Genomic DNA, 27,855 nt, shown 5'->3' with positions numbered 1-27,855 from the left:
ATTCCCCATAAGTCAAATTATGATTTTAGAAATGTCTTGAGTCAATAAGCATTCAACACCTTTATGGCAAGCCTAAATACTGTAAATTCAGTACTAAACATTTGCATAACAATTCACATAGAGTAGATTGACAAAAAAAAATCTCCATCAAAATCCATCAGTTTAAGCTTGTAGAGATTTCTTTTTTTTTTCAATCCACCAGCGTCCCGCTTCTGAAACTGCGGTGAAAGGTAGCAAAGCCAGAGCGGTGTTTGTCAGACCATGAGACATCCTGAAAATTGGTCTTCTCACATTAAAGTCTGTAGAGTCCAAACGATTTGACCTACAAACTATTATGACTACAAAGGGGAGACTATCACGAACACAATGGTATTTCCAGGACTCGTCTGAAGCTAACCGGTACTGGTAAAAAACGAATGGAAGTATGATGGTAGTATTGTTCCTACCCCAAAAAAAGGGGTTAAATATGTGTAAAAACTTTCATAATATCTCCTAGATTTAAGACAGACACTTCAAACCATGTTTCTTACGATGTATTTTTTGACTGTCCTTTTTGCCATTTATTGAATGTGTTATTCAATGCGTTTAATAGTAAAAGCCCCAAAAATATTTTACCCCCCCAATATATATATATATATATATATATATATATATATATGTCACGTTCCTGACCTGTTTTCTCTTGTTTTGTATTTATTTAGTATGGTCAGGGCGTGAGTTGGGTGGGTTGTCTATGTGTTGTTTTCTATGTTGGGGTTTTGTGCGTTCGGCCTGGTATGATTCTCAATCAGAGGCAGCTGTCAATCGTTGTCCCTGATTGAGAATCATACTTAGGCAGCCGGGGTTCACGTGTGTGTTTGTGGGTGTTTGTATCTCGTGTCAGTGTTCGTGCCACACGGGACTGTTTTCGGTTTGGTTACTTTTGTTGTTTTGTATCTTGAAGTGTTCTGTTTTACTTTCATTAAAACTTCTTCTCGATAGGGGGTGCTGTTTGCACTTTGTAATAATTTCGTTCCCAAATTAAACTGCCTCGTACTCAATTCTTGCTCGTACAATATGCATATTATTATTACTATTGGATAGAAAACACTCATTAGTTTCTAAAACCGTTTGATTTATATCTGTGAGTGAAACAGAACTGGACTTTTTCCTATGTGGATGTGAGAATGCAGAATTCTGCAAGCTGTTCCCAGATCAGTTTATTAATTTGCCTGTCTTCTATTGGTTGAGATGCACTGCATACGCCTTCCCCTGGATGTCAGCGAATAGTGAGACTTGAAATGGAGTCTCTAGGCAGATCTGAAAGGTTATAAATGGCTTGGGAAGGAAAGGTCCGGTCTTTGCCCTCTTCGCTCTGACGCAGGAAGGAGCTTGGCATATCATACTAGAAGCTCCGGTTATAGCTCTTAGATAATTCCGGCTGTGTTTTTATTCGATATAGGCGTTAAAGACATCATAATGTTGTTATTTTAAACCGAGTTATATCAGTTTATGTCAGTATATTGCGATTTTCGGGTATTTATTTGTGTGGCGTTCTAGGGAGTTGGGTATCTCTGGCTCACATGGCTAATGTTTACTGCTAATTGCAACGTTGAAGACTACATTCTACAACCGAGCAACAATTCTTTTGGACAAAGGACACCTTTCCCAAGATTCTGATGGAAGCACATCAAAAAGTAAGAACTATTTATGCTGTTAATTCGTTGTTCTGTTGAAAAATTTAAAATGCATAAGCCGCCATTAATTTCAGTGCGGTCTCGCTTTAACGCACGCTGTATGTTGTAGTAACGTTAATTTTAAAAATGTAACACAGCGATTGCATTAAGAACTAATGTATCTTTCATTTGCTGTCCAACCTGTATTTTTTTGTCAAGTTTATGATTAGTTATCGATTAGAATAGGTGCCTCTCCCAAGATTTCTCCCGACATTTTGTTGGCAGCTTGGCTACTTTTCTCATTGTATAACCACGATTTGTGCCGCTAAATATGCACATTTTCGAACAAACTCTATATGTATTGTGTAATATGATGTTATAGGACTGTCATCTGAAGAATTCTGAGCAGGTCAGTGAAAAAATTAATATATTTTGCTGGGTTATACGTTATCGTTATTTTTGGCTTGAACCAATGCTGTTGTGCGGTTTGCTATTGTGGTAAGCTAATATAACGCTATATTGTGTTTTCGCTGTAAAACACTTAGAAAATCTGAAATATTGGCTGGATTCACAAGATCTGTGTCTTTCATTTGCTGTACGCTGTGTATTTTTCAGAAATGTTTTATGATGAGTAATTAGGTAATACACGATGGTCTCTGTAGTTATTCTAGTTGCTTTGGTGAGAGTTGTGATGGTGGCTGCAATGGTAAACTATGATTTATACCTGAAATATGCACATTTTTCTAACAAAACATATGCTATACAATAAATATGTTATCAGACTGTCATCTGATGAAGTTGTTTCTTGGTTAGTGGCTATTTATATCTTTATTTGGTCGAATTTGTGATAGCTACCTATGCAGGGAAAAAATGGTGGAGTAAAAAAAGTGGTGTCTTTTGCTAACGTGGTTAGCTAATAGATTTACATATTTTGTCTTCCCTGTAAAACATTTTAAAAATCAGAAATGATGGCTGGATTCACAAGATGTGTATCTTTCATCTGGTGTCTTGGACTTGTGATTTAATGATATTTAGATGCTAGTATTTACTTGTGACGCTATGCTAGGCTATGCTAGTCAGCTTTTTTACTGATGGGGGTGCTCCCGGATCCGGGATTGGGAGGAATTAGAGGTTAAATAATGAACACTTTCCACTCTGCGTCTTGGTCCGATCCCTACACCTCCTCTTCAGACGAAGAGGAGGAAATCTGCCGTTACAGAAACACCCACCACCAAAGGACCAAGCGGAGTGGAAAAGGGCAGCAACAGCAGCAGCAGCAGCGGCCAAAAACCCAGGACTCCTGGACTTGGGAAGAGATCCTGGACGGCAAAGGACCCTGGGCTCAGCCAGGGGAATATCGCCGTCCCAAGGCGGAGTTGGAGGCAGCGAAGGCAGAGAGGCGCTGGTATGAGGAGGCAGCGCGGCGACGCGGTTGGGAGCCCGAGAGTCAGACCCAAACATTTCTTGGGGGGGGGGCCACACGCGGAGTGTGGCAAAGCCGGGTAGGAGACCTGAGCCAACTCCCCGTGTTTACCGTGGAGTGAGAGGGCGTCGTACTGGTCAGACACCGTGTTATGCGGTGGAGCGCACGGTGTCCCCAGTACGCGTGCTTAGCCCAGTGTGGGCTATTCCACCTCGCCGCACTGGTAGGGCTAGGTTGGGCATCGAGCCGGGTGTCATGAAGCCGGCCCAACACATCTGGCCTCCAGTGCGTCTCCTCGGGCCGGCGTACATGGCACCAGCCTTACAAATGGTGTCCCCGGTTCGCCAGCATAGCCCAGTGCGGGCTATTCCACCTCGCCGCACCGGCAGGGCTACGGGGACCATTCAACCTGGTAAGGTTGGGCAGGCTCGGTGCTCAAGAGCACGTGTCCTCCTTCACGGTCCGGTTTTTCCGGTGCCACCTCCACGTACCAGTCCTCCGGTGGCAGCCCCCCGCACCAGGCTGTCTCTCCGTCTTCTCTCCAGTTGCTCCCACCTGTCCAGCGCTGTCTGAACTGCCTGCCTGCCCAGCGCTGTCTGAACTGCCTGCCTGCCCAGCGCTGTCTGAACTGCCTGCCTGCCCAGCGCTGTCTGAACTGCCTGCCTGCCCAGCGCTGTCTGAACTGCCTGCCTGCCCAGCGCTGTCTGAGCTGCCTGCCTGCCCAGCGCTGTCCGTCTGTCCCGAGCCGTCAGAGCTGCCCGTCTGTCCCGAGCCGTCAGAGCTGCCCGTCTGTCCCGAGCCGTCAGAGCTGCCCGTCTGTCCCGATCCGTCAGAGCTGCCCGTCTGTGTTGAGCAGCCAGAGCCGTACGCCAGACAGGAGCAGCCAGTGCCGTCCGCCAGACAGGAGCAGCCAGTGCCGTCCGCCGGACAGGAGCAGCCAGTGCCGTCCGCCGGACAGGAGCAGCCAGTGCCGTCCGCCGGACAGGAGCAGCCAGTGCCGTCCGCCGGACAGGAGCAGCCAGTGCCGTCCGCCGGACAGGAGCAGCCAGTGCCGCCAGCCGGCCAGGATCCGCCAGAGCCGTCCAGCCAGGACCAGCCAGAGCCGTCCAGCCAGGACCAGCCAGAGCCGTCCAGCCAGGACCAGCCAGAGCCGTCCAGCCAGGATCCGCCAGAGCCAGCCAGCCAGGATCCGCCAGAGCCAGCCAGCCAGGATCCGCCCCTCAGGGCGTGAGTTGGGTGGGTTGTCTATGGTCAGGGCGTGAGTTGGGTGGGTTGTCTATGTGTTGTTTTCTATGTTCGGCCTGGTATGATTCTCAATCAGAGGCAGCTGTCAATCGTTGTCCCTGATTGAGAATCATACTTAGGCAGCCGGGGTTCACGTGTGTGTTTGTGGTTGTTTGTATCTCGTGTCAGTGTTCGTGCCACACGGGACTGTTTTCGGTTTGGTTACGTTTGTTGTTTTGTATCTTGAAGTGTTCTGTTTTACTTTCATTAAATAATGAACACTTTCCACTCTGCGTCTTGGTCCGATCCCTACACCTCCTCTTCAGACGAAGAGGAGGAAATCTGCCGTTACAATATATATATATATATTTGTTTTATTCCTAAAAGGGTCCAACAATTCAAAATCAAATGACTGAATAATTCATATTATGATTATCTTAAAACTGAGAAAATGGAGGATGTATCTACAATATTGTAGTTACACCACACATCAAATCAAATTGTATTTTGTCACATGCGCCGAATACAACAGTGAAATGCGTACTTACAAGCCCTTAACCAACAATGCAGTTTTAAGAAAAATAAGTGTTAAGTAAAAAAATAGATAAGTAAAGAATAAAAGTAACAAATAATTAAACAGCAGCAGTAAAATAACAATAGCGAGGCAATATACAGGGGGTTCCGGTACTGAGTCAATGTGGGGGGCACCGGTTAGTCAAGGTATTTGAGATAATGGAGGTAGAGTTTTAAAGTGACTATGCATAGATAATAAACAGAGAGTAGCAGCAGCGTAAAAGAGGTGTCTGGGTAGACCTTTGATTAGCTGCTCAGGAGACTTATGGCTTGGGGGTAGAATCTGTAAAGAAGCCTTTTGGACCTAGACTTGGCACTCCGGTGCCGCTTGCTGCGCAGTAGCAGAGAGAACAGTCTATGACTAGGGTGGCTGGAGTCTTTGACAATTTTTAGGGCCTTCCTCTGACACCGCCTGGTATAGTGGTCCTGGGTGGCAGTAGGCTTGGCCCCAGTGATGTACTGGGCCGTACGGTCGGAGGCCAAGCAGTTTCCATACCAGGCAGTGATGCAACCAGTCAGGATGATCTCGATAGTGCAGCTGTAGAACCTTTTGATGATCTGAGGACCCATGCTTTGTCGTGCTCTTTTCACGACTGTCTTAGTGTGTTTGGACCATGATAGTTGGTTGGTGATGTAGATACCAAGGAACTTGAAGCTCTCAACCTGCTCCACTACAGCCCCGTCGATGAGAATGGGGGCATGCTCGGTCCTCGTTTTCCTGTAGTCCACAATCATCTCCATTGTCTTGATCATGGTGGGGGAAAGGTTGTTATCCTGGCACCGCATGGCCAGGTCCCTGACCTCCTCCCTATAGGCTGTCTCATCATTGTCGGTGATCAGGCCTACCTTCTGTTGTGTCATCGGCAATCTTGATGATGGTGTTGGAGTTGTGCCTGGCTGTGCAGTCACGAGTGAACAGGGAGTAGAGGAGGGGACTGAGCACATACCCCTGAGTGGCCCCTGTGTTGAGGATCAGCGTGGCGGATGTGTTGTTGCCTACCCTTACCACCTGAGGGTGGCCCGTCAGGAAGTCCAGGATCCAGTTGCAGAGTACGAGGTGTTTAGTCCCAGGCTCCTTAGCTTAGTGAGGAGCTTTGAGGGCACTATGGTGTTGAATGCTGAGCTGAAGTCAATTAATAGAATTCTCACATATGTGTTCCTTTTGTCCATGTGGGAAAGGGTAGTGTTGAGTGCCATAGAGATTGCATCATCTGTGGATCTGTTGGGGCTGTATGCAAATTGGAGTGGGTCTAGGGTTTCTGGGATAATGGTGTTGATGTGAGGCATGACCAGCCTTTCAAAGCACATCATGGCTACAGACGTGAGTGCTACAGGTCGGTAGTCATTTAGGCAGGTTACATTAGTGTTCTAGGCACAGGGACTATGGTGGTCTTCTTGAAACATGTTGTTATTACAGACTCAGTCAGGGACAGGTTGAAAATGTCAGTAAAGACACTTGCCAGTTGGTCAGCGCATGCTTGGAGTACACGTCCTGGTAATCCATCTGGCCCTGCGGCCTTGTGAATGTTGACCTATTTAAAGGTCTTATGGAGAGCGTGATCACACTGTCATCCAGAACAGCTGATGCTCTCATGCATGTTTCAGTGTTACTTGCCTCGATGCGTGCATAGAAGTAATTTAGCTAGTCTGGTAGGCTCCTGTCATTGGGCAGCTCGCGGCTGTGTTTCCCTTTGTAATCTGTAATAGTTTGCAACCCCTGCCACATCTGAACAGCATCAGAGCCGGTGTAGTATGATTCAGTCTTAGTCCTCGATTGATGCTTTGCCTGTTTGATGGTTCGTCGGAGGGCATAGCAGGATTTCTTATCAGCTTCTGGGTTAGAGTTCCGCTCCTCGAAAGCGGCAGCTCTATCCTTTAGATCAGTGCGGATGTTGCCTGTAATCCATGGCTTCTGGTTGGGGTATGTACGTATGGTCACTGTGGGGATGACGTCATCGATGCACTTATTGATGAAGCCAGTGACTGATGTGGTGTACTCCTCAATGCCATCGGAAGAATCCCAATACAACCTAATTGACAAAGTGAAAAGAAGGCAGCCTGTACATAAAACAAATATTCCAAAACATGCATCATGTTTGCATTAAGGCAGTAAAGTAAAACAGCAAAAAACATTTCAAAGAAATTACATTTACAATACAGTTCAAAAATGTGGTCTATCGGGATAATGTCGTATTGTGAAGTGCCTGGCAATTCCTAGCCCTAATTATGGGCAAAACAGCTTTAAAGTAGCCTACTTGATGGATAAATACTTAGAGGGTCTTTACCAGAGAATTTAGCACAACTGTTTCCTCAGATCGAAAGTCTCTGCTGCTATCTCCTCCTCTGTTCTCCACTTGGAGGGGACATCATCGTTCTCACGGTCATGCTTCTGGAGCTGCACATCACATAGTCCATTATTTTACTTTACTTACAGTCTACTACACATAAACAAGCACATGTATGCCCAGACATACCTGCACTTATGCACACACATAATCAGCTGTTTACAATAGTAACTGGAGGGAGAATCTAATCAAATTTTCCTGCATGAATATGCACCAGTGAATAAAGAACTCGTTCAATATAGCAGTACAAACAAAGCTGTTGACCGGGGGTTAGCAGAATCATTAGTGCCTGATAGTCTATATGCACCTGATTGTGCCACCAGATTATAGAATATAAAATATGGATGCCCAGGGAAACGAGGGCACTAGTGAAATTCCATGAAATGCACAAAACAAAAACAACAAACTCACCCCTCATTTAGTATTTTCAGACACAAGCGGAGTTGACGTCTGAAATAGAAATGTCTTGCCCTTCCAATAATGCAAACAAGAGGGACCCATTATGGTTAATTGAGTTTAGACATGGAGGGGGAAAAGTGTGACTGTGACACATTCTAACAGCCACTCCTTTTGTTGCTGTTTTTGTACCATACAGAGATTCATCACACCAATGTCTCCCCCAGGACAGAGGGGCTGAAAGGCTGAGGTTTGGGATGTGTAGTGTGGTAAACCTGATGCATACATACCCTCTCCTAACCATAACAGCCACAACAGCAGGGGGTGGTTTTAACTGTTAAGGCTCCACATTAGGATCTGTCACATGTGGCTGTAGTTTAGATGATGTTAAATTGCAGGGAAGCCCTCAAGGCTAGTATGCAGTGTTCAGAATGAGATGTCTTTCAAGCTACACCAAATACATAAACATAAAAAGTGCAGAATGCTTGCACTGGTTGGTGATATTGCTTTTTATGTCCTTGAGTTATTTTCACAGTACATCTAACATGTCTGTGGCTAACTTTGTTAGATAAGGTAAAAAACGATGCCATAAAAATACCCACCAGTTGCAGATACCTATCCATCGAGGCACAGAAGAGATGTTTTATGTTCTCAGAGAGCGAGGCAGTAAATGATTCAACATGCAATAGATTTCAATGTTTCCCCCGTCCCACTTTAAACCGTCTGGACGCTAAAACACCAGGGGGTCATTATTTCAATACATTGTCTCCTTCCAACACTGACAAGTGCTGTTCTGTTTTGTTCCATGTCCTTTTTGTAAGATGCGCAACAGAATATGACGCTGGCTTGAAAGCTTGTCAGATTTGTTCCCTTAGAAAGCAGGGGATGGCCATTTGGAACATGTGGACATGGGGGTCATCTCTCTTGGGCCCTTGGGAGCCATGGTGGCCTCTCTGCTAGGCTAGACTGTACCCTCTGCCTGTTCACGTGGGTTATCTGGGACCACACCAAGACACTGCTCAAACCTCAGCCAAGCCTTATCTCAGCCCTTCACACTGCATTAGGATCTAGTCCATTTACCCCACAGGACATTGTTACAGCAACTGGACAATGACATTTTGTTGGGAAGGAGTTAGGGGTGATAGTAGTGTATTTCAAGCATAGAAAATGTACATCAACATCGTATTTCACTGTAAGCAAAGCAATGGGGGAAGGAGAGATATGTCTTTCTGATGTAGAAGCTCTTTTTTTCTGGTAGAAAATTAATCCACAGTAAGATGAATTGCACACAGTTTTAGTACGGCATAATCAACTTAGCAATGATTTAAAATGCATTCAGTGAGTCACATAATTTGTCCCAAATTGATTTTCATGGGGAAATAATGTATTTATGGAGCTCATATTGGGTTCTTGCAACACAAAATACCAGCTGACACCTCATATTATGTCATTAGAGACACTAATATGCCAATTTAGCCCTGAGCTGGTGAATAGCCTCCAAACATTTGCTTGGGCATCAGACATCATATCATATCAAGGCAAAACACCTTTTTCTCTAAAATAGTTTTGCAGTAAGTTACCATGGGCAATTTTAAACTAAAATAGGCAGACATTTTTCTCCTTTCACTTAACAGTGTTGATCCATGGGGCAAACATATATTGAGTAAAAGCTGAATTGACAGCAGCAGGGAGAACTGGAGGATTGCAGAACAATTGCTAATAGCATGCAATGTAATCATGTAATATTACCAAAGACTTGTCTTTGTCTATCTGAATCATCATCAGGCTCATCAAGACTTAATTATGTATTTTTGTTCTCCATCTAAAAATGCCCAACACAAATGCTAACTCAGCAACTGCTATGTCACTGAAATTTGCAGTACTAATTGTGTCTATTTGAAAAAATACAAAGCACCTAAAAGGAAGAGACACTCCTTCAAGGACCAAAGTAAGACACATTGACTTTTTTTGCTGCAAATGGATGGAATGGGATATAGCCCTCTTATAGTACCTCTTCTTGGCATTGGTTTTCCCAGTATGTTTTAAACTGTCTCCATCATACAATTTAAGTTATTCATAGCTCAAGTTCCTTCACTTGCAGATTTTAATATCTCAGCATGGCCAGAGGAAACAGCAGCACGATGTGTGTAAGTGAATGATTCTCAGTGTGTGTGTGTGTGTGTGTGTGTGTGTGTGTGTGTGTGTGTGTGTGTGTTTGTTTGTATATGGGTGGGTTGGTCTCCTTGCTGTGTCTCGGAGAGAAGGGAAAGCTGATCTACTTGTGTCCTCACTAGCAACTGTGTGGCAGTGGAGGTTGGTGCCGTTCAAGATAAGGGAGGACACATGTTTTTTATGAGCATGGTCTTATCTCTATTTCTGTTCCATTCACCCAGCTCAACTTAACATCAATAGGTTTAGGCTACTGCATGATACTCAAATTTGCCCTATACCCATCATGAGGTTGCTGCAAACTAGACTACAAATTCAAGTTAATAACTTGGTGCAGAGGTCGAGCAACAAATTGGAGTATTAAGGTGACAGACAGTAACAAATTAAACACCGCCTTGCACACTCTTGCCTGCATTTAGCTGATCTGGGGTGTAATCTTTAGTCCAAACAGTTTCTATTGGACTATTTCAGGTAGGTCCCTCCCTGTTTCGTTCAGTTTACTTCCTTTTAAGAAATGTTTTGCAACAGAATCAATATAATTAATAGACTCCTGATCACAGGCACACGCAAAACATTTTCATAGCAGCCACACAGCATCATCACTTTGGACTTCAGTGCACAACACAACAGCTGTCTGTGACCAGGCACAATAACCTCTCCAAGCCAAACCTTCATACCATAACCGCTAATAGCTATACAGCCTAGCTACATCATTGTCACCGTATTAACATCCTAGTCAACAAACTATAGTTATTACATTTGTGTTTCTTTACATACTATGTAATTGTTGTACTGTATGTGTGTCTATAGTTTTGTTCAATGTTGTGTTAGTGTATGTAAGTTGTTTTGTCTGAAACTTTGTTCCCCTTGCAGCTGTTGGACCAATGTTTTCTTGAAAAATAGATTTTTTCTCAATGAGAAAAACCTGTATAAATAAAGGTTTAAAAAATATATTTAAAAAAGTGATAGGTAATCTTAGACAAAAAAAACAACAAAATATAGCTAGCACTCTCCCTTTGCTTCACCTTAATATGTTAAAAACGACTGTATTTTTCTCTCTTTGAGTCATCTACTCACCACACTTTATGCACTGCAGTGCTAGCTAGCTTTAGCTTATGCTTTCAGTACAAGATGAATTATCTGATCCTTTGATTGGATGGACAACAACATGTTAGTTCGTACTGCAAGAGCTCTGATAGGTTGGACGTCCTCCAGAAGTAATTACTGTGTAAGTCTATGGAAGGGAGTGAGAACCATGAGCCTCCTAGGTTTTATATAAGTCAATGTACCCAGAGGAGGACGGAAAATAGCTCTCCTCTGGCTACACCATGCTGCTATCATAGAGGGTGCTGTTAATGCTACTGTAAACCTTCAAAGCAAAACAGTGTGTTCAAATCAGTTATTTGGTGACGTGAATATATTTGGTATAGATTTATCTAAAAAGGATAACTGTTTTAATGTTTCAAACATTTTTTTATTGTCACGTCGTGTATGTAGGTGGCAGGGAAGTCAAGCACAGTAGAATTAAACTTGGTATAGATGGAGTTTTTCAATAACTTAAAACATAAATTCCAAAACCAAAGTCCATAATAAAATAAAATGTGTGTACAAGCACCCGTCGCACACAAAGATATCACTTTCTGGATCCATAAAACATGAACTAAACAATAAACAATCTCTGACAAGGACATGAGGGGAAACAGAGGGTTAAATACACAACAATTAATGAATGGGATTGGAACCAGGTGTGTAAGAAGACCAGACAAAATCAATGGGAAATGAAACATAGATCAATGATGGCTAGAAGACCGGTGACGTCGATCGCCGAGCACCGCCAGAACAAGGTGAGGCAATTTTTGTGAAATTCACTGAGTAGTATTGTCCTATACACTGAGTAGGATGTACAAGCACGTACTGGTGTGTGTGTGTGCCTCTCCCTAAGGACTTCTGTTAAGCTCTTTAGTACAGCCCCACTTCTCAGTAGTGAGCACGAGAATGTAGACACAGAAACCCTGCTAACTCTGTCAGTGACAAACGTTACCATGAATAATATCTGGTACACCCTGTATATAGCTTCATTCTTGTGTATTTTATTCCTCTTGTGTTCATATTTTAAAAGAAATATATATTAATATGCATCATTGGGAAGGGATCGTAAGCATTTCACTGTAAAGTCTACACCCGTTGTAGTCGGCGCATGTGACAAATACAATTTGATTGGATTTTTATTTGATACTAATGCTGGAGAAGTGACTCACAACATGGCCACAACACTCACATCAGGTCGTCTGAACAATAGTTACAGTACAGTAGCTGGCTAGCTGTCTCACAGTGTGTCAAGGAGTTCACACAGCAACTGTCTGTTCATATTGGTGGGAGCAGCATGTGTGAATTGTCTCCCCATGGCGCCTTTTAATGTATCAATTTCTGCCCGCGTTAAAGACAATGTGGAGCCAAGGAATATAATGGGTTTTGTTGGAGCTTCTTGACATTTAACACAGTACTCTAGTAAATGGAGACAGACCTCCGCTATCAGCATAGCTCTTCACTAACAGGACCCTGACATACATGCGATGGCATTACAATGTCACACTAGAGGTCATCTGATAATTACTTGTGAACAAAAGGACTTCAGAGGACGAGCCTTTATTCTCAGCACGAAGACAGCCTCCTCATTAAATTGTCACACCCAATTTACTCATAAATGGACATTTGTGGAATTCAAATTCCTCTGGGTGCATGCAGGGTTCTGAATAAATAGGGAAAACTGCATTTTCTGTGGAACATACGTCAATAAAGAGAATGCACATCCAATAAATTCGAAGGTGTTCTTACAATATCCCTTAAAATAGGATTGAAGTAAATTCAAGATCTGGACCTCATCATAAAATTCAAAGATCTTAACGTTTCAAATGGTTTAATTAAAATATGTGTATTGAGTTATTGATAATTCATGGTTCCATTCAGTCTCCCATTGAACCTCAAAGACCATGATAGAAATGACAGCTGCATGTACATATATTTTAATCTCCACTGATAATTATCTTTGACAATCAGCTTCTGCAAAACACATTTCCATGAATCTAATTAACTGAAACCTGATAAAGTCTTTGGTTTGTATTTTTAACAGGGTGGATGGTGATTTCATATGAGATGTCTTCTGTAGATCACCTCTTGAACTCTCTCCGATTGATTCAATTATGTTGTGTTTTCAGGATGTGTTCGGACACATTGGTATTACAAATCGAACTATTGGCAGCTTATTTAAAACATCATTTGGTTTGTTGTGTTAAATATTACACATACTACGCTAATTTAATCAAAGCGCCTGTAGTTGTTCAGACACGGTTGGTAGACAAACTGCCAAAATCATAAAATTAAACTGGTTGGTTCGAGCCCTGAATGCTGATTGGCTGAAAGACGTGATATATCAGATCTTATGCCACGGGTATGACAAAACATAACTTTTTACTGCTTTAATTATGTTGGTAACCAGTTTATAATAGCAACATGGCACCTCGGGGGATTGTGGTATATTGCCACTATACCATGGCTAAGGGCTGTATCCAGGCACTCCACGTTGCGTTGTGCGTAAGAACTGCCCTTAGCCGTGGTATATTGGCCATATACCACACCCCTTCAGGATTTATTGCTTAATTATAGCCTTAACCATATTCGTACTGTTTGCTATCAAGACAGTTATAGTAGGCGTGATAGGATGTAGGAAGCACATCGAACTACATTTTAAGTTAACATTAGACAACGTGTTTGGGAACCATAGAAGTAGAGTAACACAAGAGGCTGCACTATGGGATTTAGCCATGTGAAACAGTGAAAGCCAGCCCACTCAAGTAGAGCATATAATAGACAACAACTTCAGAGACCGAGAGGGTCCACTTTAGAACAGAATTGACTCGTTTCATGAAACTAGGTGTGTGTCACGTGTCACTACATCACAGGAGCTCCATTTGAATGTAAACTTTTTTTAATCAAATTGCATTCTGGAACATGTAAACTTTCATGTGCCTTAATAACAAACGTGTATACCATCTGTAAATACAAATAAAATTGTTAAATTATGAGCCTAGTTGGTTTAGCCACGGAAAAAGTGAGCAAACTTCCTGCTAGCCATGATTGGCTGAGATAATGAGTGGGCTGGACATGCCGAGAGATGAGTTCGGATTGGTTTGCCATGTATCACGCTTCTGTCTATAACATGAAATGGTCAGTATGTGTAGGTAATCCTTTCTAAACGCAGCTTTTTTTAAAGATATCACTTAGTAGAACTGCATAAGTGTTGCTATCCACTTTCTGGATGACTGTGTTTTGAAATCAGTGGAATTAGAGTATGATAGAAGGAGATGGAGAAAACTCTGGCATTTGACTGCAAATATGCAGACGGAGTCAAAAAGAGAACACACAGAAGGCTGTTGTATAAAACACCTGTCTCCGGATTACATCTTCAAACTAAGAGCAACCACGGCATCCGTGACAGAGAAGGAGGAGCGTCCATCCATGTATACGGCTAAGAGAGTCTAGCTAGCTACATTTTCAGATATTACACATTTCTAATTTTGTCAGAAAGTGGTTTTATTTTCCAGTTAAAGTGTACTGTTAGCTAGCTAATGTTACATTTATGATCTGTGTAGAAATATTATTCGTATCTCAGTACCATTTGCATTGAAGGTTATAGCCCAATGTTAGCTAGCTAACATTGAACCTGGTTGGTTAGCTACCTGCAGATTCATGCAGGGTAGTAACGTCATGAGTTGAGATTATGGTTCATTGTTTAGCTAGCTAACGTAGAATAACTTATGAATTTACGAACTCTCAACACCTGTTAAATATGATCGGTGTATGTAAACATTGGCAACAAAGCGTAATTAAAATGTTGCCAACAGCACAGTTGCAGTCACCAAAGCTCTGGATAACATAAACTGCTTATCCAGCTCGGCTAGGGTGAGTAAAATGGTCAGAGTGAGCTGTTCTCTCATTTGTGTCTGGAAGTACCTAGCAAGCTAGCCAACGTTATCCAGTTAGCTTGGGTGTTTGACTGCTGTTGTTAGGTCAGAACGCTCAGATCAACCCGACGCCAGAGCATCAGTGTGTGCTCTATACGCTCTGAGACTAAACACTCTTAATTTACAAACGGACAATCTGACACACTCTGAGTTTACGAACGCCCAGAGCACACTCTGGCACTCCAGAATAAATTTACAAACACACCCGTAGTATAAACCAGCCTTTAGTCTTGAAATCTTTGGTTGTTTAGTACATAGTCACACATGTAAATCCTTAAAGAGATGGTTGGGGCTAAAGCTTAAGAGGGTGTGAACGATGCTGAATGTGTGTAGACGAAGAAGAAGGTACCAAAACATTCAAGGGACATTTTCTCAAATTTGAGTTTACACGTTTATCTACTTTCAAAGAAGAATAACTTTCTCATTTTTCCTCAACTGCTGTGTATGGTATACAATTTTCTAGCTCTGAGTCTTTACTTTTATTCAAATGTAAAATTCACAATTTCAAATGTTGCTACAAATTTTGCTACAATTAGAATGTTTCATTTATTTAACTGTACCATAGGGTTTTATTACAAGGACAAATTGTATGAAAGCCACAAACATAAACACTACATAGGATTCATGGAAGATATAAAACAAAATTAGACATTTAAAATATGAACTTACAGAACTAGGCTAGATATGGTTGCCGGGGGCAAGAATATTACACATTTCCTCCAAACCATAAAATGTTAATTGCACTTCCTCCTTGAATGATGTGAGCTGGTGGCTACTGGTAGGAGTCAGTGTGGCAGCATGGGGCAAGCAGTGTTGGATAATAGTATGCTGAAGCCTCTTACAGACGTACAGTATATGTATATGCATTTCACAAGTAACATCAGTTTTGTGCATATAACTTAACTATAACTCTCCAACATATTTTAAATGCATATCCGATTATAGCAACCATCTTATATGTGTCAGTTGATGGTTTGAACAAGGTGTTTACAGCGCTGTACATACAAATGGTATTCAAAGATTAAGATTTTATCCCTAATGTATTGTTCCAAGCCTCACTGATTCTGCCTTCTGTTTGACAGTCACATCTTCTGGCCAACAGTAAAAACCCAGAAGAGAATTTCACACAACCACAGTAAGAACAGATTGCCCTAGCTTCTCTCCTCCTGTCCTCCCTCTGTGGCAGAAGCCATCTTGATGGCATGTAAAAACATTTTAGCAGCTGGTGCTGTAATTACCCAACAAAAATAATATTCCCCAGATTTGATAAAATACCCTTTTTCTGACAGGCTGTCAAACACACGCCTCTATTCTCAGACACACTGATTAAGCTCGAGAGGTTTCTTGATGCAGACCCATCAGACATTCGAGAGAACACACACAGAGATCCTTATTGGCTGTCTTCTTGGCCAACCTCTCCACACGCTCGTGTCCTCCCCTGCTGAGACCGCCACAGGAGGAACTCAGAGCACAGCCAGTCTTTGGGAATAGCCAGATTTAATTTGTGATCTCAGGTTCAGGGTTAAGACTGCACTCAAAGTACAGTAGAGTACACTCACATGGTGCCAAGGAGAGGGCTCCTCAGACACCCATGAGACAGCGGGCGTGTGTTAGGCTCGGGAGGTGAAGATATGGCACCGTTAATGATTACCCTGATGAGATGTTGCAAATTTTGTTTAGTCGCATAATCTCAGACTACTACTGTTGCAAATATAATGGTATTCTGCAATGCATTGTAGGCCTACGTACTGTATTGGAGGTGAAGAGACCCTGATAGTATAGCTCTGTATGAGGCCATAAAAGAGTGTATAGCTATTTTAGAACAATCAGGGATCCACCTCAAAGTCAAACAGGTAATATAATTTTGCAAGCAGAGAGAGGAATTGCACTTGATTAACCCCTGGTAACCCCGTCTCTTGTGGGGACTCCGTGTCATGGCACATGCAGTGCAAGACCCCATAAAATGTAAATAAGTCATACAGTACATGCTTTCATCAAGCACTGACCTCAGGGTGGTTGTGGTCACCATAACCCAAGAGTCAACCATAAACAATAAAGAGCAATCTATAGAAACGGTATGTCTTATGGAAATTTGAGCAGATTCCCAAATTAGACTGGGTGACTTAAAGAGATGACACCTTGGCTGTCCATCAAACTGCTGAGCAATTTGACTTGTCTATCCTTCTCTCGTTCCATCCTTCATTGTCTCTTCTACTATTACAGTGAGTCTCTTACTGTGTCCTCCCTGAGTCCTTTGCTCATTCTGTTGCTGATGCTGAAATACTGTATACGTTAATGTCACGCCCTGGCCTTAGTATTCTTTGTTTTCTTTATGTGTTTTAGTTAGGTCAGGGTGTGACATGGGGAATGTATGTGTTTTGTAGTGTCTAGGGGTGTTGTATGTGTATGGGGCAGAGTAGAGTAATGTTGTCTAGTTATGTCTATGGCTGCCTAGATTGGTTCTCAATCAGAGACAGCTGTCATTCATTGTCTCTGATTGGGAGCCATATTTAAGGCAGCCATAGGCAGTAGGCTTTTGTGGGGTGTTGTCTATGTTCTATGTTGCATGTGTGCACTTAGTTCTGTTTAGCTTCATGATCGTTTGTTTTGTTCATTTTGTAAGTGGTTGTTTTTTCCTTCATTAAAGAAGATGTATTTTTCACGCGCTGCGCCTTGGTCCTCTCTCTCACCCATAGACGATCGTGACAGTTAATGTACATGGGTTTACACCTTGAATCACAACACCCTCTCAACAGTCATGTAAGCATTATCACGTTATCACGAGGGACATACCCCACACCATGTAATTACTTTTTGCTTGATTGAAAGTATCTACTTTTCTTATTCTTCAATTTATTTCCATAACTGCAGGGTAGACCTGATGTATTTCAAAGTTTAATTACATTTTTTCATGATATTGCCACGATAAGAAAAGTTACTGTTTAAAGTAATGATATGATTAAGTAACACATTCACACACAGTTCTATTGTTTTTAACTTCTTTGGGAAAGGGGGGCAGTATTGAGTAGCTTGGATGAATAAGGTGCCCAGAGTAAACTGCTTGTTACCCAGGCCCAGAAGCTATGACATGCATATAAGTAGTAGATTTGGATAGAAAACACTCTAAAGTTTCCAAAACTGTTAACATAATGTCTGTGAGTATAACAGAACTCACATGGCAGGCGAAAACCTGAGACAAATCCAACCAGGAAGTGGGAAATCTGAGGTTTGTAGTTTCATTTAAGTGATTGCCTATCCAATATGCTGTCATGATTGCCTATCCAGCAGATGTCAACAGTCTTTAGAAAGTTGTTTGAGGCTTCTATTGTGGAAGGGGGTCGAATAAGAGCTGTTTCAACAAGTGGACTAAGCTGTGGCCAATGAGTTGTTTACTGCACGGTCACGAGGGTGCGCCATTCCTTCTTTTTCTCTGTAACGAATACGCTATTGTCCGGTTGGAATATTATTAAATATTTATTATAAAAATACCCTAAGGATTGATTGTAAACATCGTTTGACATGTTTCTACAAACTGTAATGGAACTCTTTTGACTTTTTGTCTGGATTTTGCACTCGCACATTGTGCTTTTGGAATAGTGAACTAAACGCGTGAACAAAACAGAGGTATTTGGACATAAATATGGACGTAATCGAACAAAACAAACATTTCTTGTGGAAGTGGGAGTCCTGGGAGTGCATTCCGACGAAGATCAGCAAAGGTAAGTAAAGATTTATAAGGCTATTTCTGACTTTTGTTGAATCCACAATTTGGCGGGTAACTGTATGGCTTGCTTTTGTGGCTGAACGCTGTGCTCAGATTAGTGTATATTTTGCTTTCGCCGTAAAGTTTTTTTGAAATCTGACACATCAAAGTTTATGATGATTATTTATGTTATTTGATGTGGCTCTCTGCAATTTCTCCGTATGTTTTGGAGGCATTTCTGAACATGACGTCAATGTAAACTGAGGTTTTTGGATATAAATATGAACTTTACCGAACAAAACATACATGTATTGTGTAACATGAAGTCCTATGAGTGTCATCTGACGAAGATCATCAAAGGTTAGTGATACATTTTATCTATATTTCTGCTTTTTGTGACTCCTCTCTTTGGCTGGAAAAATGGCTGTGTTTTTCTGTGATTTGGCGGTGACCTAACATAATCGTTTGTGGTGCATTCGCTGTAAAGCCTTTTCTGTGGTTGGATTAACGAGAAGTGTATCTTTAAAATGGTGTAAAATACTTGTATTTTTGAGGAATTTTAATTTTGAGATTTCTGTTGTTTTGAATTTGGCGCCCTGCAATTTCACTGGCTGTTGGCGAGGTGGGACGCTAGCGTCCCGAACGATCCCAGAGGTTTTTAACACAGAAAAGTAGTAGCCTACTGTTGAATAACAGATTCATGTTAACTATATGTTCAGTTTGAATAGAACAAGCATTGCTTCAAGCACACAATGATGCTATGCAGTAGCTGAGATGAGTGGTGTGATGGAGGCTATATGCAGGTATACACCGTATAACCACATTTTCAGTGGGCATTGCATATACTCACTTCTTAATCACCACTGATGCATATCAAAGTAGTGTAGTCGTATCAATTATGTAGTACAATACAGAAAAAATGCACAAAGTAGGCTACACAGACAAAAAGCATGTGAAATATATTCACATGCACACTGCACACAGCCTAGTTTCAGTGCAATATCATGTTGGCAGCAAGGGCGCCGCAGCTCTCAACTGATTGTTGCATGGAGCAGCTCACAGAAGAATGACATCGGTAGCCCGTATAATACTGTAGGTAGTAAAGACGTTTCAACCAGTGGAGGAAGGGGTGGACCATGCTACTCAATGAAGCAGTGAAACAGTACAGTAAAATAGTTATCCTCTTTTACTGTACTAAATATATTCACGTCACCAAATAACTGATTGAAACATACTGTTTTGCAATGAAGGTCTACAGTAGCCTCAACAGCACCCTATACGATAGAACCATAGTGTAGCCGGAGGACACATATTTTCCATCCTCCTCAGGATACATTGACTTCAATATGGTTCTCACCCCCTTCCATAGACTTACAAAGTAATTATGATGACTTCCGAAGAATGTCCTCCAACCTATCAGAGCTCTTGCAATATGAACTGACATGTTTTCCATCCAATCAAAGGATCATATAAGTAATCTAGTACTGAAAGCATAAGCTACAGCTAGCTAGCACTGCAGCGCATGAAGTGGGGTGCATAGTTGACTCAAGGAGAGAGAAATGCTTTTCTTAAAAAATTAAGAAGCAGCAAAGAGAGAGAGAGCGCTAGTTATATTTTGTATTTTTTTGCAGCCAATTTTGCCAACTTAGCATTCCTCTCTGTTATTTATGATAGCTAGCTGGCTAAGGCAATCCAATACTGCAACTCTTGCAAGTTAAGGTAAGCTTTCAGTTTTATTAACTTATTGCCACCGGGGCCCGCAGGTGTAACTGCTAAACTGCTTGCTGTAAACTGTACTGCGTGATTGTACATGGATTGTATATTTATTAACACATTAGTTCTAGTTTGTTGACTACAATGTTAATGCAGTGGTTGCTCCAATAAAAGTTTTGCGATTCTACTGCGGAACTTGGAGGTAATTTATGGTTATGTACGGTACCCTACGTCCCCACTATATTACTCCAGACCAGCGCAAGGGGAAGTTAGAGCACTGATTATGCTTTTGGGTCCTACTGTGTCTGTAACTGACAATGAATGGGTGACATAAACCTAAATAGAAACTGATAATTGTTACTAAAACTGTTGTTACAGTAAGGTTATTATTTTATTTTGTTAGGATTATTGGTCTTACTGTAGTACATTATACTGCGCCTGAGTGGCGCAACCGTCTAAGACACTGCAAAGCAGTGCAAGCTGTGTTGTTAGAGACGCTGGTTCAATACCCGTGCTGCCCTCGACTGTGAGACCCATTAGATGACTGTTGGTTTTTGTTTCTTTCCCTCTAAAAACAGAAATAAATCATTCTAAAAAGCAAACTGGCTTAATTTACAAATAAGTAACAATGTCTCACCCCATGTTCAAAAATGGCCTTTTTCTCGCTCATTTTACATTATTTGAAAACAAAATCATCTCCAAAATATTGCTATTTTTTAAACAAAGCGATTATTATTGTTATTAATTTAGAGTTATATAAAAGCCCGTTGGATATTCTCACAGATACATTATTAACCCTGCTATTAGCAGGACAATATACTGTATATTGGTCACATTGTTCATGGCTCCCTAGTGGCGCACAATGGGGTTGTCTTGCAGTTCTCCAGCTGTATCCACTGAAAGCGTGCGAGGTTCAAGGCACGAGGGCAGGGGGCACGGGATGGGCCGCAGAGCCGCATACAGAAGACCGACCTAGCCCAAGGGGAAGGGAGGAGGAGGAACGGGAGGGGGGTGGACCCCCACCCCTCCACACAGGCAACACTTTAAGGGACATCGCTGACTCAGAACAGAACAGCGGGAACGTTTCCCAAGTGCCAGTCTGCACGCTCAAACGAAAACAATGTAACTAATAATGGCATCTTTATGCTTTCGTTAATAAAATAATTATAAAAATACTCTTTCAAAATGCTGATGTTTATTCAGTTATGGATCCATAACAAATTACAATGGGAATAAATATAACTGAATTACAGAAATATCCTCCAATCCTCTATATGTAATTATTGGCGGAGAGTCACGTCATATTTTTTGATACAATATAGGCCTTACGTTGGCGACATGAGTCTCACTAGTGTTAAGTAATGTGCTGTTAAAAGTGGTGTAGGTCTTATTTATTTAAAGAGCATATTGAAGTTAGAAGCAATAGCCTACAACTATTTTAGCACTGTTTTGCGCTGCTCTGAGAAAAGCATGGGGACTGATCTTGATAAATCAATGAGATTTTATTTTCCGTTTGGGTATTGGTTAGACTAGAATTAGAAAATTAGGGTGTAGAAATGTTATGCTCTTAGTGTAACCTTTATTTAACTAGGCAAGTCAGTTAAGAACAAATTCTTATTTACAAGGACTGCCTACTCTGGTGGTCAAACTAGCACTATCTAGCGTTAATGGTATCAGTGGTTCACACTTAACCTTTTGTCAATAGGGGGGCGCCATTTCGACTTTGTAAAAATTCGTTCCCAAATTAAACTGCCTCTTACTCAATTCTTGCTCGTACAATATGCATATTATTATTACTATTGGATAGAAAACACTCTCTAGTTTCTAAAACCGTTTGAATTATTTCTCTGAGTGAAACAGAACTCATTCTGCAGCACATTTCCTGTCAGGAAGTGAGATTTCTGAAATCGAGGTCCCTGTTCTAGGGTCAAGTCCCCATGTAAGCTATGGGGCTACATGCACTGCATACGCCTTCCTCTAGATGTCAGTAAGCGGTGAGAATTTGAATGGAGTGGATTGCACCATCTGGGGCACTATAAAAGCTCATGGAACGGAAGTACCGTTCTTTTCAATGGGGCGCCTGGCGCAAGAGGGACATCACAATGGCGTCCTGAAAAGCTTTCGTTTTAGCAGTTCTATATCTCCGGTCATGTTTTTATTCGTTCTAGGTGTTAAAGACATCATAAGGTAGTTAATTTAAACCGACTTATAGCAGTTTATATCAGTTTATTGCAATTTTCTGGGATTTCTTTGTGACGCGCTATCACGAGTTGGACACCTCTCCAGTGGATGGCTAGCGTTAGCTGCTATTTCTACAGGAGAAGAGGACATATTTCAACCAAAAGACGATTGTTCTGGAGAAAGGACACCTTGCCCAAGATTCTGATGGAAGCTCAGCAAATAGTAAGCAGTCTTTATGCTGTTAATTCGTATTTATGTTGACAAATGTCAAATAATAATTCCGCCATGAATTTCGGTGCGGTCTCGCTTTAGCGCACGCTGTATTGCGCAGTAACGTTAATTTTAAAAATCTAAAACAGCGGTTGCATTAAGAACTAATGTATCTTTCATTTGCTGTCCAACCTGTATTTTTTTAGTCAAGTTTATGATTACTTATCGATTAGAATAGGTGCCTCTCCAAGATGGCGCCGGACAGATTGCTTGAAGTTTTGGCCACTAATCACATTGTATAACCACGATTTGTGCCGCTAAATATGCACATTTTCGAACAAACCCTATATGCATTGTGTAATATGATGTTACAGGACTGTCATCTGATGAAGAATATCAAGGTTAGTCAAAAATTATATATCTTTTGCCTGTTTGTTACGATCGCTAACCTTTGCTGCTGGTAAATGGTGTTGTGTTTCTGGCTATTGTGGTAAGCTAATATAATGCTATATTGTGTTTTCGCTGTAAAACACTTAGAAAATCTGAAATATTGGCTGGATTCACAAGATCTGTGTCTTTCATTTGCTGTACGCTGTGTATTTTTAAGAAATGTTTTATGATGAGTAATTAGGTAATACACGATGGTCTCTGTAGTTATTCTAGTTGCTTTGGTGAGAGTTGTGATGGTGGCTGCAATGGTAAATTATGATTTATACCTGAAATATGCACATTTTTCTAACAAAACATATGCTATACAATAAATATGTTATCAGACTGTCATCTGATGAAGTTGTTTCTTGGTTAGTGGCTATTTATATCTTTATTTGGTCGAATTTGTGATAGCTACTGATGCAGTAAAAAAATGGTGGAGTAAATAAAGTGGTGTCATTTTGCTAACGTGGTTAGCTAATAGATTTACATATTGTGTCTTCCCTGTAAAACATTTTAAAAATCAGAAATGATGGCTGGATTCACAAGATGTTTCATCTGGTGTCTTGGACTTGTGATTTAATGATATTTACTTGTGACGCTATGCTAGTCAGCTTTTTTACTGATGGGGGTGCTCCTGGATCCGGGTTTGGGAGGAACTAGAAGTTAAATAATGTGCCATAGAATTCTGTGTCACCATGCAAGCTGCGCTGCAGTACGCTGCAACTTTTAAAGGACAAATCACTGTATGGTGACAACGATGTAGCTAGGCTATATAGCTATTAGTGGTTATGGTATGAAGGTTTGGCTTGGAGAGATTATTATGCCTGGTCACAGACAGCTGTGACACGCCTGCTCCCTCTCCCCCTCCCTGGCGCTTGAGGGCGCCAGGCTACCTACCCGTCTTTACACGCACCCATCACCATCATTACGCGCAGCAGCGCTCATTGGACTCACCTTGACTCCTTCAAGCGGTTGATTGCCCCTGTATATCTGTCTGTTCCTCGGTGGTGTTCCCTGTGTCCGCATTAATTGTTGTTATGTGTTCCTGTCCAGATGCTGTTCCTGTTCCATTTCATGTCCTTCAGTTATTAAACCTTCACTCCCTGTACCTGCTTCTCATCTCCTGCGCCGATTCTTTCAGAATACGGACGCCATTACAAGAAGCATCAGGGAGTTTTTTTAGGGTTTTGTTTTGTTGGTGACGTCGGTCCCGGGGGCCTAAGCTGGCTCGTCAGTCTGTCATGCCCTAGCTGGCTCGAGAGGTTTCCTTGCCCTGGTTGGCTCGGCAGGTTCCCATCCCACGTCATGCTTCAGCTGGGCCATGGGGCTTCTACGCCGCAGCGGGATCGTCTAGCTGTCATGCCTCGTCCGTTTCGCTCATCTCCTGTGCCGATCCTTTCAAGCTGGTGTGTTGTGAGCTGAAGTCTAAAGTGATGATGCTGTGTGGCAGCTATGAAAGTGAACTGCATATGCGGGTGGTCAGGGGTCTATTAATTCCGCTGATTCTGTTGTAAAGTGTTTCTTACAAGGAAGCAAATGGAATGGAACGGGAGGACCTACCTCAATTTGTCCAAAAGAAACTCTTGTTTAAGTTGCAAAACGGAATGATTTACAACTGTTTGGACTAATGATTACACCCCTGATAAGCTAGTTGCAGGCAAGAGTGTGCATGGTGGAATTGACTTGAATACATGCACTCGATGGCACACATTGGTTGAATGGAATGCGAATGGCAGTCATTCAATATGCTGTAATGGAAATAAGGCCATGCTCATAAAAAAAATCCTTCCTCATCTTTAACTTCTCTGGGATAGGTGGGACGATAGCGTCCCACTTGGCCAACATCCAGAAAAAATGTAGCGCGCAACATTCAAATATATTACTATAAAAATCTATTTTTCATGAAATCACACAAATTAAAGCTACACATGTTGTGAATCCAGCAAACATGTCTGATTTCAAAAAGGATTTACGGGGAAAGCACACCAAACAATTATGTTAGCTCAGTACATAGCCACAGAAAAACACAGCCATTTTCCCAGCAAAAGATAGTAGTCACAAAAGCAGAAATAGAGATAAAATGAATCACTACCCTTTGGTGATCTTCATCAGATGACACTCATAGGACATCATGTTACACAATACATTTATGTTTTGTTCGATAATGTGCATATTTATATCCACAAATCTCGGTTTACATTGGCGCCATGTTAAGAAATGCCTCAAATATCCGGAGTAATTGCAGAGAGCCACGTCAAATAACAGAAATACTCATCATAAACTTTGCTGAAAGATACGTTTTACACATATTTAAAGATACACTTGTTCTTAATGCAACCGCTGTGTCAGATTTTTTAAAAACTTTACGCAAAAAGCACACCATGCAATAATCTGAGACGGCACTCAGATTTAACAACCTTTCTCCGCCATGTTGGAGTCAACAGAAATACGAAATTACATCATAAATATTCCCTTACCTTTGATTATGTTCATCAGAATGCACTGCCAGGAATCCTAGTTCCACAATAAATTGTTGTTTCGTTCGATAATGTCCATTACTTATGTCCAATTAGCTACTTTTGCTAGCATGTGTAGTACACGTGTCCAAATGCTCGCGCAGATGCAGGCAAACGTCGGACGAAAACTTCAAAAAAGTTATATTACAAGTCGAATAAACTGGTCAAACTTAGTAGAGAATCAATCTTCAGCATGTTGTTATCATTTATATCCAATAAGGTTCCAACCGGAGAATTCTTTTCAGTCTCTATAAGTAATGGATCGCATGGCGATATCATGAGGAAAGCGCGTGACCAAGAACTGGCAATCTGCCAGACCAATGACTGAAACACCTCCCATCCGGCCCCACATCACACTAGAGGCTTCATTCAGCGTTCTATAGACTGTTGACATCTAGTGGAAGGCGTAGAAAGTGCAAACAGATCCATATATTACAGGGAATTGAATAGGCGATGACTTTAACATCGACCAGTCTCAGAATGTTCACTTCCTGTTTGGATTTTTTTCTCAGGTTTTTGCCTGCCATATGAGTTCTGTTATACTCACAGACATCATTCAAACAGTTTTACAACTTCAGAGTGTTTTCTATCCAATAGTAATAATAAAATGAATATATTAGCATCTGGGACAGAGTAGGAGGCAGTTCACTATGGGCACGCAATTCATCCAAAAGTGAAAATGCTGCCCCCTATATCAAAGAAGTTAACTGCACGGACCACCACTTGTTTCAACTTCTGATTTCTATCAGTAAATGCTAACTAAGGCAAAAATGGGTATGCAAACCAGGTTTTGAAAAAGTTCGATTTGAAGTCTTGGTTGAATCTTTGCAGTGCGCAATTCAGTCATCATGCAGTGTTTGAATGAACATTTCTAAAGGCTTTCCCAAAAAACCTTCCCAAATAAATGTTGACTGCAAAGCAGAATGATATCATGATCCTTTGTATCAATTAGGAGGGTATTTGTTTTGAAAATTCTGCCATCACATGTAGGGCATTGTACATGACAGAAAACCTGCTAGCAAAATGTTCTCTTGCTAGGGGTACAATTGAATTTAAGACAACTACACCCTCCCAAAATATATTTTTTCACAGATGTGGATACCTACGAAATATATAGGAAAAGTATTAAAAAAACGTCTGGAAAACAGTTTACACAGGGCACCTTTCCTTTCACAAACGGCCGGCCGTTTGTGAAATTTTGGGCAAATTTACAGTATACCCACTTCTCCAGGCACAACTACACCACTGGCTGAGACAATACAGTGGCAGTCATGTTAGTTAAAGAATAGACTCTCAACCCTCTACCCACAAAGGTCTCTTCCTTCAGGCAATCTTTGATTCATAGCCTGACAAGAAAATCCAGTAGCTCAATTAAACTCCATCAAACGGAATCTCTAAAACTTCTGGCCATTTATTAATTTATGACTTATTCTGGATTCCCCTTTTTGTTGAAAGGGATACAACCCACATGATTACAACATCTGGGATGAATGGTTAAACAGGCGCGCCCCATTTGACACATGGTAACAGATTACTATTACTATTTCTTCAGTTACGTAAGGAATGCCACTTCTCCCACTGTGGAGACAGCATCCTTGTGATGTTCTGATTCCCAGGACAGAAGAGGTATGTACTCTGTGAAAAAACATCAGCTTAAGGTCATGTTCCACAGCTCAGACGTTGATAATGCAGATCTTACAACGCCTGGATAGGTAATTTACGTATTAGCTAACCACATCATAAGTTATGGCAATCTGGTGCCTGACTGCACAGTCGAGGACATGACACGCAACCATGCATGCAACGCCTGGGCAGAGGAACATAACTAATATGTTTTTTGATGCCTTTTTTCAGGAGGAGGAAAAACATGCTATGAACAGGCTTTGATGGGGCTAATGAATTAAGTGATGTGGCATGTGCTTCAACATGTACCAAATCAAATTGTATTGGTCACATACACATATTTAGCAGATGTTATTAGGGGTGTAGCGAAATGCTTGTGTAAGAGTATGAGTACTGTTAAAATGGGTTGTGTCATGTCTGAAAGATTTTTATATGCAGAAATACAAGTAAAATGTAAAACAGTTGATAAGAAGTTTATTTTACAGAATGAGAAAACGTCTGACATTGATTGATTGAGATGCATTTGAATGTTATTTTTTCACTGGTTCTAAATTTGAATTAAAACAGTCAACACCCTTCTTCAAACACTACAGATGGTTTACCTATTTTGCTGGAAAATATGGTATAAGTAGTGTAATGCCTCATAATCAGGAGGATGGTGGAAAATTCTG

Source organism: Salvelinus namaycush, chromosome 20 (assembly GCF_016432855.1).
Source record: "Salvelinus namaycush isolate Seneca chromosome 20, SaNama_1.0, whole genome shotgun sequence".
Classification (NCBI taxonomy): domain Eukaryota; kingdom Metazoa; phylum Chordata; class Actinopteri; order Salmoniformes; family Salmonidae; genus Salvelinus; species Salvelinus namaycush.
The sequence above is the reverse complement of the archived record's forward strand: the minus strand, read 5'-3'. Positions refer to the sequence as shown.